We start from the raw sequence: 14149 nt of genomic DNA on the forward strand, positions 1-14149 counted from the left end.
TGTCATCTTGGAAGAAGAGAGATCAGAATGACAAGTGAGATTGAAAAGCTGTTAAAAGCCAGGAAAAATAATGAGTGTCTAATCCATCAATGGAAAACTGTCAGTCCCTATGTCTTTATAACACTTGGCTGGATGGTAATTCAAGCACAACTCCTGAGTTTCACTTAATTGCAAGGAAAATAAACCTTTCCAAGAAAAGAATCCTAAAAGGAACAGTGGACCTCACTCTAGTATCTGCAGCAATTGAATCTGGATAATATAATTTATTTAGAAGGACAAGAGATGTGAACAAAGAGTTGGGATATGTCTGCAGATGTGAAACCCAGCTGGTGGTTTTGGAGGTGAAACTCCCTTGGTTTATTATGATGACCTTGCTCTGGCCATTGAGCTGGAGTATACATCCCCAGATAAAAAACTTACCCTACAAGGTTAAGGGTGACCAAGTTTTATCCCTTGCTACCTATATCTAGCCATCTGTGCTCAGGAATTTGTTTCTGAGTTGTTGGCATCCTGGGCTAAGTGTGCTGTCTCAGAGTTGAGGTTTCCAGGGCTTTCCTTTCTCCATTCTGAGAACTGGACACCCCACATAGCCTAGATGGCAGATAGAGCTTGTTGGCTCCATTAAGGGAAAGCCTCTGAGAAAGGCGGCCCTCCCACTTGGGCTCCAGTGCTGTTGGAGTCCTGCTGTTCCATCTTAAACACAACTGTGAGCAACAAGCCTGGGGACAGAGATTTGCATCAGCAACTTGCACAGCTCACAGCAGTCTTAGGAAGGAGAGCTTTTGATATTGTGGGAAATGATTCTTGCTGGGCAGTTTTAAGTGCTCCCCCAAGTAGATGAGAGAGCTGATTTCTTCTCTATCTATCTCAGGGCAACCTTGACCACATAGCTGAGGAACATGAGACTCTCAGGAATTAAGCTTGGACCATTGAGTTTGCCAACTCTCTGCTGGCCATTTCAGCTTTTTTTATCACTGCCCATGTGAGTGGGCTCAAAAGACACACAATTACCTGCTGCCAAGATTTTCATGGTTCCTGGAAAACCAATCTAAAGAGTATACAGAGGTGATGTAGAAAAGAGCATTGGCAGGGGACTCAGAGCCCTAGCTTGGACCTTGAAGCTACTGTGATGTCCTCGAATGACCTTGGTGAATCATGTTACTTCTCAGGGGTTCAAAGAGACTAAAGTGAACTAGAATGACGGCCTTAAAACTGGGCTCTATGGGGTCTTCTTCAGAAGCTGTTGGGAACTAGAGTTAGGGGAACTGGTTTCTAGAATCTTCCACCCTTCCAAAAAATGGAGATCCATTTTAGACTGTGAACTGTTACACATATTGGGATCCATTTGAAAAAAGAATACATGGCTTAAGTATTTACAAAAACACCTAAACTAGACCATCTCCTACCTACCAAATTCTGATTTTGTGATTTTCCAGTGTTTGTTAGGTTTTGGACCTTTTGAAAAGTGTTGATGGCTGGTATGGCAGCTTCCTTATTGATTTTTACATTCTCCTGTGGAGTCTGTTGAAGACTATAAAGTGAAATGTAATGACTTTTTATTCCTTCTCATTGCTCCTTCTCTTGGGGCTTGCTGCTATCTTGGTGATTCAATCAGTGGCTGCCAGTTTACTAATCGTTGGAATGTATAATTAGAACTTTAGAACCTGGATCTTGTCATGACTTTGTCACTAACCATGGCCTTGAACACAGCTTTCACTCTTTTGGGAGGAAGGCAGTATATGTTCCAGTTATGTGCTTGAGATATGATACTAGATACTAAACATATGTTTTTGGATAAGTTATTTTACCTCTATGTTTTAGTTTATCATCTATTCAATAAAAATAATATCATCTACTTCACTGGTTACTGTAAGAGTTAAAACATAAAAAATAAAAGAAATAGTAATCTCACATTATAAAAAAAGAGTTAAATAAGTTAAATTATGTAATATGCTTAGACGACAACCTGGCACAAATGAAAGTCCCAATAAACATTAGTTAAGATTACCTAGGGGGCCATTTTCAGTAACATGTGATATGTAAAGGTTGGATGGAGTGAAAGATAAAGTCATTGACTTGTTCATTCAACTGTATACTCTTGGATGTATTGTTGTGTTTCTAGGGCTTAGAATAGTGCCTTGCACACAGTAGGTGCTCATGGTGTATTTGTTTACTAAATGACTGAGATTCTGCATTTTTTCACATAGCTACTGTGTAAGAACATGTTCATAGACATTTATCATGCAGAAATGCTACTTCACAAAATTTGAAATATCTAGACTATTAAGAGGCATACATTAAGAAATCAACCACTTTTAGAGAACTAACTCTTTTAGTTATGGTTCAGTCTGAAAAATCAATGAGCTCAATCTAGTTTGTTTGACAGATGCAACTGAATATTGGACATGGTTACAGCAGAGGCAGTAAGCCAGCAGGTGACGTGAGGCAGCCCAGAGATGAACCACTGGCACTCCAAGGTGGGTGGAAGAAAAGCAAGGCCTGGTGCTGCCATAGCCCCAAGGCCAGGCCCCCCTACCGGGGCTGAGAGTTGGGGATGTGGAAGAGGGATTGGCTTTGCCAGCTCTGCTCCCCACCTTCAACTGGGTACATCCATGTGGCAGTCATCTGGCAGGGATTTAGCCCTCAGAGGCTCAGACAGGTGCACAGAAGGTCAGAGAATGGATCTAAGAGCAAACAGGCTTGGGCCCAGCATCACGACGAAGCTGTGTACCAAGCACTCTAGGAGGACTGGCAAACCGTGGCCCATGGGTCATGTCCAATCTTCTTTCTTCTACTCAACACAGCCACACCTATTCATTTATATATAGCCTGTGCTACCTTTGCGCTGCAATGTGTGGCTGGGTAGTTGTGGCACAGACTGATTATACATTCTCCAAAGCATAAGATATTCATTGTTTGGCCCTTTACGATGAAATTGCTACCTTCTGTTGCAGAATACGTCCAGTCTCCACAACTACTTGCTAGGTAAGCAGTTTTAAAAAATACTTATGGGGGAACTGGCTCAGACAGGAATCTGATTTGCCTGACAATGAGCACAACAGGCCAGAAGGAAATTTGCACATGACTTCTAGCTACTCTGACCCAACTCCAAGAGTTCTCACTGCATCTTTCTGCCCTCCTAATTCAACAACTCAGGTGACTGCAACCGCTGCCCTACATGACTCTGCGCCCTCTGAGCTGCCCCCAGCTCCTGCATCTCTGCGGAAACCAGAATATCACTTAGTCTGATATCTGTGCAGGATAAGTCTCTGCTTCCTTTCTCCTCACCATCAGTATCATGGTAGAGCAAAGGAACTGAAGGTTCTGACTTGTAGTGGGCCTTGGGTTCTATAAGAGCATTCAGAAGCATACTGCAGCTCAAGGCTGCCTGTCTGCTGGACTGTCCTTTCCAGGCAGGCATCTGGAGCTTAAGAATCTCTTCCCTCTCTCTTTGTGTGCGCAGTCATCAAAGCTAAGCAGTAATAGCAAAAGATTTGGGAGAACGTCCCCGACATAATGGAAATCAATGTTAAAATGAGATTTGCTTTACAAAATATACAGAAGGGCCAAGTCTTTAGGAATGCTTCTGTTAAAGCTAAGTACACCTGTCTGATGGAAAATAAGACTCCTTGAGATGGAATATTATTGCCAACATTTCTCCACACTGCTTGCAGATCCATTGTAGGTAATGATATTTATAAGTCAAGCTCTGTTGTTTCTTTTACAATGATAGCAGCAGAAAAAAGCTCATAGACTACATCGAATTTATGTTTACTGGAAATTCCAAATGATCGGGAGGGAGGCACTGCTTGCTTTTGCTTTGCTCACACAGATGGAGAGAAATTGCAGGTCTGGGAACAATTTAAAGGGGTAAACTGAATACATGTGAGATTGATGAAAGTAAGATTTGCATGTGATGACATACAGAAAGGGCAGAGCCTGGACACAGTATGATTTGACTTAGCATTTTAGCCCATGCAGGTATTTTTATAATGTAATAAATGTACTCTCTTGCCTCAGTGAAAAGGATTCTCCTGACATACTCCTCTCAGGATAACTGACACTATTGTATCTTTAAGGCCAGGGTGAAGCTCTGCTGACCATTGGGGATTTGGAACAACTTCCCCTCAACTGCCATGGTCACAGACCACAGAGGGATTTTGGGTGTTCTGTTACCCCAGGGGTAAGAAGAAAGCACTTGCTTCTAAGTGGTTCCAGAGCTCAGGGATCCATTCCACCTGGGGATCCTAGGTCAATTTGTAGTTCCTTACATCCAGAAGTTCACAATGATTGCATGAGAAGTAGTATGATGGAGGAGAAAAGCTTGGGCTTGAAAGGCTAAAGGAGGGGCTTTGAGTGCTGCCATGTATGAGGCAATCGTGGTGTGAATCTGCCCCTCTGGGCCTCTGGGGGGTGGGATTATCTCTGTGGCAGTTGAGTGGTGGACCTTGAAGATAAGCAGGTCTTAATCTCTGGATCCCAGGAATGTTACTTTATTTGGAAAAAGAGCCTGTGGAAATACAAATGAGTTAAAGATGGTAACATGGGGAGGTTGTCCTGCATTATCAGATGGCTCCCAAATGCAATCACAAGTGTCATTTGGGTGGGGGGTGTACTGGGGATTGAAGGCATCTCACACTGCGATGCCTCCCAAGCCCTTTTTCTTCTTTCTATTTTTTTATTCTTTCTGTTTTGTGAGAGTTGCACTCAGTCATTAAATTGCCTGGAGAGGGCTCAAACTTGTAATCTTCCTGCCTTAGCTTCCCAGAGTGCTGGGATTTTAGGCATGAGACACCATGCCTGGCTACAAGTGTCCTTATAAGAAGGATGCAAAGAGATATTTGATGTAGAAGAGGAAGAAGGCAATTGATAATGATGATGGAAAGAGAAGGAGAAAAGATGGAGGGAAGGACCATGAGATGAGGGATGTAAGGAGTGCTGGAGGGTACCAGACAAGGCAGAGTAATGCACCCGGAGGGAATGTAGGGTGCAGGTGTCCCTTCCTCAGCCAAGAGAAACTGATTCAGACTGCTGGCCTTGAAAACCGAGAGAGGACACATTGTGCTGCTTAGGCCCATCAAGGTCATGGTAATTTGTTAGAGCAGCCACAGGTAACAGATAAGCTCTCCCACCAATTCTTATGGTGTATAAGAATTAAAAAGAGAAAGAATGTCGAATAAAGAAAAGCATGCTTACAGCAAGGAGGAAGAATCTGAAGCAATTTAGGAGGAAGTGTGGTGATTTGTTGTGAGAATAAACCCGCCTGCACTCCTAAGTTCAGGTTGGAGCATAAAAAGTGGCCCCACTTAGTGTCTGACGTGGATTCAGCCCATCCTTTCCTATGTTCCAACCCTCTGAGGTCCTCCTTTGAACTTCCTGTCTCCCCCACAACTTCTGCTAAGCCCACCAGATTCACAGCCATGTCACTCATGCCAACATGAGACTCAAGGTCCAGGATGGTGGGAGGCACTGTTTCTGACCACTAGGTCCTGGCCAGAAGCTGGTCTTCACCCAGTCTCTCTTGTCCCAAACATGGAAGTAAGGCTCAGCCAGAAGGTGAGAGGCAGGTGAGTGATTTTCAGGGAGGAAGCCAATAGGGTGAACTTGAGGGAGGAAGATGTGATACGGAAAGTTCACATGACCAACTCGTGTGGGTACAAGCTCAGGCCTTTGAGCTAAGAGAGCTGCTTCTCCTTTCCCCCTGTCCTCACCTCAGGGTGCCAAAGCCAGCACTTGAGGGAGGCTTGGTAAGGATAGTGGTTCCTCAGCAGGTGGCTCTGGTGGGCATCAGATTCCCATGTAGGGAATCTAGAAGTATGGCCACTGTCAAAACCAACTCACAGGATTCTTGGGGTGTTGGAAGAAGATTTTACACAGACATAGACACACACACACACACGCACACGCACATGCACATGCACTCACACTCTTATCTTAGGGCTTCTTAGTGTAGGAAAATCAGTATCCCCAGAAGCAGAGTCCAAGATAATCACCTGAGTGATTAAAAATGACAGCCACCACTAATTTAGCAACAATCACAGCAAAGGTTAATTTCTCTACCTTCTAAGAAGTGTAGGACTAAAGACCTGTGTAAGGAACTTCAAAGATTTACAAGGCCTGTGGTCATCTGTGTTACATGAGAAGATAAGAAGCTTCCCCAGAGCACACAGCTCAAAGTCAGGAAGAATATGGAGGCAAGTTTGGCCCAGAACTGAAGGCCCCGTCCAAGGACAGCACATCTGTTTCCTGGCCAAGCCTACAAAGAGACACTGTAGGAAGGTGAGTAAGGATGAACTGCAAAACCTTTCTGCAACCCACCTACCTGTCTCCTATAGCAACAAAAGTAGCATCTTGTTGCATTTCAGGATGTCCAAAGAAGAACCATTACAGCTAGTCTGATGTTTCATCTAAGTCAGACCTCAGACAATGCCTGGTGATCCTCAGCCCGAGGATGAAGAAGGGTGGTTGATTTAGTCAGCTTTCCATAGGTGCAACAAATACCTGAGATAAACAACTTAAAAGGAGGACAGCTTTATTTTGGCTCACAGCTTCACTCCACGGGCTCTTGGCTCTGTTGGCTTTGGGTCTGTGACCAGGCTGTATGTCATGGTGGGAGGGTGGAGGTAGTCTGTTTACCGTATGAGGGATGGAAAGCAAAAAGGAACAGAAAGGGGCTAAGGTCCTGCAGTCCCCTTTAAGGTCATGACCTGATTCCATTAGGCCCACTTCCTCCTGAAGACTCCACCACCTCCCAAAACTGTTGCACTGTGGCTTCTGCCCATGGACCTCTGGGAGATGTCCCAGATTCAACTATAACATTCACTTGCCTAGGGGTAATCAGGGCCTTGCCAAGACGAACAAGCCCCTCAAATCAGACTAGACAGGGCTGGCTCTAAGAACAATAGCATTCTTTTTGGTAAGCTAAATGAATGAGGAACTACATTTTTGGTTTCACACTTTTGGAACCACATGTTTAGCCGAGAGAGTGGCCAGGAAGGCAACCTATACACGTTCATTCTCTCCCTGTGGACACAATAAGAAGGAATGAGGGAAGGCAGAGTATCCTAAGGGAGGGGGACCGTGGATCCATGGAGACTTGGAAGAGGAGACCACACAGAGGGATGGTGAGGCTGGCCAGAAACCATGAGAGAAGGGAGCACAAGCCTTGGGCTCTCATCTTTAAAAGGTGTCAGGTTGTAAGACTTTCCCCTGAGAGTTCCAAAAGAACAGTAAGTTCAATAAAGCTCCAGTGCTGGTTCTTCCCTCTGAGATCTTCCCAGCCATCATCAGTAAAGAACTGTACACACTGCACAAGATTGGTCAAGATAAGATGGGTAAGGCTAAAGGTAGGGCAGCAGTTACAGTCCTGTTTTCTTTAGAAGACTTTGGCTAAAAAGGGTGGAAATGAAACAATTGAAGGCCATAGGAATAGAGGGCTGACTCCCTTAGTTTTGACCTGGCTTGGTAAGGTACATCCTTTGAGATCCAGGTGAGGCCTGGGCATGCTGCAGCCACCACTGTTTCATGGAAAATGCTGCAAAACGGAGGGCGCAGTCTCCTATGTGGCTAGGAGGCCCTGTCATGTAGTAAGTGATTCTGGAGAGAGACAGCTTGGGTGAGGGTTGGGTGAGGGCCTGGGCACTGCTATTTGATACTTGTGATACTGTAAACAATTAACCCCAACTTTCCGTGCTTAAATTTATGTACTTCCCTATTTGTTTTACTTCCAGGGAATATGACAGTGGTTGTTCTACTTTCCTTGTTTCTGGTTGCATGGAGGATTAAGAGAGATAATGTGTGTAGAGTTCTTGGATGAGAAGTTGGTTGAATTAGTTGCCTATGGTTACAGTAGCCAAGCAACACAAACTTAGCAGTCCAAACAACACAACTGTAGCATCTTCCCGTTTTTGAGGTCAGAAGTCAGAAATTGGTCTATCATCAAGTTGCTGACAGAGCCACATTCTTTCTGGAGGATCTGGAGAGATTCCATTTCCTTGCCTTTTGAAAGAAAGTCTCTGATAGAAACAGAGATATCTAATGTGCATACTGGGGACAGCAAAAGTTCTGATACTTAGCAGAACTGGCCATGGTGCTAGTGGGCTTGGAGCTAGTGGAAGGTAGCTTGATGGGAACCCGGAGGCTATGGCCAAATATGGAGTCTTCAAGTAGGCTTTCACTGGCACAGTGCTTAAAGCAGGAGAGGAAGAGAGTGGCAGTTGTTGTGGGAAAATGCCAAAACTGATTGCTGAGTGTGTTTTACTTCACTGGACATACCAGAAGTAAACTGGCAACCATTTCAGGGAGCTGGATCTTCTGCAATAACAGACAGGTGGCAGAGAGGTTAAATGCAGTTCTTTCTATTGTGCCCATGGTTAACCCTGGACTGTTGTGGCCTGGGAAACCTGGGCTACACAGTGAACACCTTGGAGAGGCTCGGTAAGCACCCCACCCCAGGCCTTCCTTCTCTACCCTTCCTTGACTGGGAGCTCATTGACTTGCTCCAGCACTCTAATCCTTCCCAGCAGCTCACTGCTTACACCTCTCAGCACATGCTGGCATTGCTCCTCTTCCCAGAGAGCTGCCTAAACATCTTCTCCTCTCACTGCCCCACTTTGAGAGGCCTGGGTGAGGTCAGAGTGTAGCTGGTGCATCAGCATTTGCATTGCTTCAGCAGCACTGTCAGGGCCTGAGCTTGCACTTCCCCCATCCACCTGTGGTCAGTGGTCAGTGGTCTGTGGTCTGTGGATACCAGGATCCTGCAGGCAGTGTGCTCCTGCTCTTAAACTTGACACTGCACAGATGAACTTTTTGAGGCCAGTTACAGTCCATCACTGGGTGGCTGTGTAGCTGATCATCCAATTTTCCTATGTTAGCTATCCATCCCTACCTCACCTCCCCATGCCCACTGCAGTCTGTACTTACTTTTGGGTGTGTCAGTTTTCACTGATACTTTCCCAGAAGTACCTTGTGTATGGTAGTGCTAGTTTGGTTTTCTCAAAAAGCAGAGCCTGAGACAGGTAGTTTCTTTGGAAGTGCTTCCTAGAATCCAGAGTATCAAAAGTTAGATAGAGACGGGGAAAGAAACCAGTAAATAATGTTCAATTAAACTCATCGCCACAGCAGGCACCTGGAGATTTTGACCTGTCCGTGTTATCACTGTTCCTCCTCTTACATTTGGGAAAGAAGTTGATCTGATTGTCTACAATGATTTTTTTTCAATGATTTATATCTTGGAATAGATGATTACTACTCTATTGATACTGATTTTCTTCTGCTTAGATATCCTTGCATTGTTATCATTTTTTCTCTAAATCAATGAATTGCGATAGTCCAAAGTGAGGCTGGTTCATATGTTCAAATGAATACTTATGCAATTTCTCTCTCTTGCTTTCCTTCCTTTCAAGTACACAAGGAGCTTATACTTGTTTCCCTTGAGAAGATTCCCCTTAGGTTTGAAAGCAGAAGAAGCTGGAATGGATTTCTGGCTTTTTTACCCCTAAAATTCTAATCCCTTAGGGGTTTAGAGGCTTTGCCAAGGAGATACAAAGGGTGGAGTGACTCTCGATAGCATGTCTTCCCTAGATGGAAAGGAGATTTGGCTGGGGGGAGAAAGAGATGAGTGAATGATGGACAGGGAGTGCTGGGGACCCAGGTCTTCTCTCCTGTGAGGGATTCCCAGGATAAGATGTCTTCAGAGTGGAATGGTTGGGTGATACACCCAATCCCTGCCTCCAAGCTGGGTGCAGAAGAATCAGAGACGCCAGTAACCAGGGTTGACAGATGGCCGAATTCTCTGTATAGTCCTGTGCGACAAGGTGAGATATGAGGTTTTTGATGTGATACTTAGGAAGGAGAAAGGAAATGAAGGGTAGATTGAGGGTATATTTCCTGCCAGCATAGTGAAGTAGGGACTTGAAGTTTGTAATTTTATTGACTTATTCCAAATGAGATACTTTTGGACTTAGATGCATACACCACACAGACATTTATTGCATATTTTCTATGTGGCAGGCATTGTGCTCGACATTGACAATATAAATAGAGCAAGGACATAGCGTCTTGCTTCAAAGGGGTACACATTTGATGAAGAAGACAGATAAGTGAGATGATTCAAATATAGTTGTAATATATGGGGATAATAATAATTACCTGTAGGTATTATAGAGCTTAAGAAGAAGGGTGGAGGGTTAAGAAATAAAGAATAGTGTTCTTGGAAGAGATGACATTTGAACTGAACCTTAAATGGCAAGTAGAAATTATTTGTCTTGAAGGAAGAGGAAGAGGCTGTATGGGGAGTGAGAATAGTATGGAAAGAGAGTTAGGGAGATGTGCGTTACTTTTGTATTGCTGCATAGCAAATTATCATAAATCCATCAGTTTAAAGCAATGCACATATTTATTGTCTCATATTTATGTGATTTGGGACTCTGGGCACAATTTAACTGGATTCATTGCTTCAGGATCACAATACTTATAGTTTAGTGGTGAGAGTGTATTCATGAAAAATTATTTCCCCTTGTAGTGAATATGCTCGATAGCACATTTTGATATGCTTTTCAATTTACTTTTCCAACTGCTCACCAAAAACTATGGTTCAGTGTCACTTTCTGTTTTGGAAGGAAGTAAACTTTTACTGAAATGCGTCCCATTGATTTTGGAGACTGTGTTGTCACGGATCTCTCCTTCCATGAGTTCCTAAATGTCTCCATCTGAACAGTCATGAAAAGAACATGGTGTTGGCACTCTCCCAAGATGTGGCCAATATCAACAAAAGCTTAGGAATGTAAATTTTGACAAGGTTGGATTTGATGCTTTGTAAATCTTGAGAAACTGTTGGAATTGTCAAGTGAGACCTTGGAGACAGAGGAATCAAACTTTCGGATTTCTTTGAAGCTTATAACTTATTCTTTGTATTGATTCCATAGGGAATCAACATCATCATAGATTATCTTCTCAAGGTCTTCCAATTAACCTGTTTAGAGCAGGCTCTGGTATATCCAGGGCTTTCAGTAAGATGCAATGTTATGTATTCTTGAAATGGACAATCCTAATTTGGATTTGCACAGTGCACTAAATTTCTGTAGAGAAACAGAATCAATATAAAATATATGTACAATCATACAAAAGGATTTATTAGGTCTGCTTACAGGATCTGAGGTGGAAAAGCCACTATGGCCACCTGTGGGTTCAGAGGCTGAAGGATCCAAAATGACCATCTGTGCACTGGAGAGCCAGAGGATCCATCAGCGGTCAAAGGCTGGAGGCCTGGAAGTTCACTGTAGTGCCTTGAGTGTGAGTCTGCATCGGGAGGCTGAAGAATCTGTGTTTGAAGTCTGAAGAAACTGGAGACCAGAGACAGAAGCTCTTCCAAAAAGGGAACATTTCCTTACTTTTCCCTTTTTGTTCCATCCAGACTATAAGCCTATTAGTTGGTGCCATCCACGTCAAGGTTGGGTCTTCTGCTCTCAGTTTTCAGTCTACGTATTAATCGTCCACAGACACAACCAGGGTTTTTCTAGTCATCCCTTCCTTACCCAAGTCAAGTTCACAATTAACAGTCACATGGTGTTTCAGAGACAAGTGCTCGTCATTATTCTATGGAGATGTTATCTTTGGAGTCACCCTGCTGCCTCTCTCCAGCTCCCCCCACCCCAAATTGCAGGGTTTTATTGTGGTGAAGTCACATCTGAAAGAGGATCTTGGACTCCTTTTCCAGTTTTTCCATTCTAACTGCTCTAAACAAGTTTTCTGTTGAAAGTTTGCTAGGAAATTAAAATTCATTGCTATTAAATTGAACAGAATATTCTGTGTTCTTATTTTGATCTCTTCTATATCTGTGATTGTGTCTTATTTCTTATTCTTAAATATTTTTCTCTCTCCTCACAGGGCTTATCTTTTATTATTGGTCTTTTCAGAAAAAGACCAGTTTTGGTTTTATTTGTCTTTTTTTCTTTTTTCATAAATTCTCTTTCTCTAGCTCCAGTTAATTTTATTGTCCTTTTGCTATTTTTTTCTGTGTACTCTAAGAATCTTTTTTTTTTCCATTAACTTTATTGGTACATTTTAGGTATAAAATATAGTTACATTCATCATTGGGATCTTGTACCATTACATAAGTCTCTTGGTTCTTATTTTTTTCCCCCTTCCCTTGCCCTCTCTTCAACCCCTCCACCTTTCCCTATTTGCAAAGACCTAGTTTCCATTTTTTTCCTCTTATATTTTTTCCTTTCCCTTTTTTCCCTTCCCCTACCCCTCCCAATTCCCCTGCTCTTTTAGACCTTTTCTTCCTGTTACACAATATCAGGTATACATTTTTAAAATTACAATATTAAGATCTAGGAGACATTATCACAGATTTTACAGAATTTAAAAGGATATAGAAAGCATATTACAAAAATCTGTTTTGAAATAAATTTGACAACTTCTAAGAAGTAACTTAGAAGACAAATTAATGAAATTAACTCTGGAGGAAATACAAAATTTGAATAGCACCTATTAAAGAAAGTATATTCCTAGCTTGAAAACCTACCTATATGACAACAGCAGGCTCATAAACATTTTAACTGATAAATTATATCAAACATTTAAAGCAGAAAAAAGAAGGAACACTTCTCTCCTCATTTTAGGAAATCAACATTGTGCTAATCCTTAAACTGGATAAAGATAATAGAAGAAAAATGTATGAACATAGATAGAAATTTGTTTAACAAAACAAACTCTTAGAAGTCAGATCTGGCAGTATGTAGAAAGTGGCTTTATTATAGGGATGGCAGTGTTGGTTCAGCATTGGAAGATCCACCCCCAGAAGTCATGATTTTAACAGAGGAAAGGAAAAAGCCATATGATCCTGTCACTAGCTGGAGAAAGAGTATTGGACTGAATACTACAGCTGTTCATGGTAAAAGCTATCAGGAGATTAGAAGTAGAACAGAACCTTCTCAACAGATCAAAGACATGTACTCCATACTTCCAACAAAAACTCCTTCTATGAATAGAGATGATACAATGTTTTCTCCCTAAAGTGGGGAACAAGGGCAGATAATGCCTACTCTTCATCTGTCCATTAGACTTTGAAACATAGGTCTAAACCAAAATAGTCTGGCAATAAAATGACACAACTAGGATAAGATTGGCACAGCAGAAGCAAAATCTTTATATGTAGATGAAATGATCATCTGCAGAGAAAATACTAAGAAATCTCTAGGAGCCCCTAGAACTTCTACTTGAATTTAGCAGGATTAGAAAACACAAGGTATATATAAAAGTTCAGGTCTGTGTATACTTGCTATAAATGAAGAACTGGATATTGAAATTTAAAAGTTATATAGGAGTACAAAGGACCCAGAAAAGCCAAAAACAAAAACAAAAACACTGTTGGAAGATGTTTAGTACCCAATTTTAAGACTTCTTCTAAAGCTACAGTAATTAAGGCAGTGTTGGTGTAAGGAAAGACATATAGATCATTGGAATAAAACAGAGAATCTAGAAATAGAACCACACATATATGGTCCACTGAGTTTTGAAAGATTATTTAATATTAGAATTTTATAGAATATAAACTCAATTCAAGAGCCAAGGAAGAGATAGTATCTTCAGCAAACGGCACTGGAACACCTGGTATCCATATATAAAAAATTAATCTCAACCCTTTTTTTCCATACATGAAAATAACTTGAAGGGATCTATGAACCTAAATAAGAAAGCCTAAAAGTATAAACCTTAAGAAGAAATTATAAGGGAAAATATTTATGAATTTAGGGTAGGCAAGAACTACCTAGGATACAAAAACTTGATGTATAAAAGAAAAAAATTGATAAATGAGATTCCATCAAAATTTAGAACTTTAAATGACATCATTAAAATGAAAAGTAGTCCCTAAACAGACCATATTTACAATACATATAATCTATGAGAAGAATATACAAAGAATTCTTAGAGCTCATTAACAGACAACCCAATTAAAATGTAGACATAAGAAGATGATAAATAGCCAGTATAGCACAAGGAATGGTGTGCAACTCTAGAATCAGAAAAATACTAATCAGTACAATAACAAGATTGAATTATACTCTCATTAGGGAGATGAAGTCAAAAGTTTTAAAAGCCTTGTCATGAGTTTTTCTTTTTGTTGGATTCTCCCCCTTTGCAT

At 41.8% G+C, this 14149-nt stretch overlaps 1 long non-coding RNA gene across 3 annotated transcripts in view; it reads left to right on the forward strand.

The window, feature by feature from the left end:
- LOC101719806 (uncharacterized) overlaps positions 1–14149 on the forward strand; it is a 172537-nt gene that overhangs the window by 133653 nt on the left and 24735 nt on the right. The gene's annotated exons all lie outside the window — the stretch shown is intronic.

This window comes from Heterocephalus glaber, unplaced genomic scaffold, assembly GCF_053883595.1.
Source record: "Heterocephalus glaber isolate CG9 unplaced genomic scaffold, H.glaber_assembly_v1.0 deba00000546, whole genome shotgun sequence".
Taxonomy (NCBI): Eukaryota; Metazoa; Chordata; class Mammalia; order Rodentia; family Bathyergidae; genus Heterocephalus; species Heterocephalus glaber.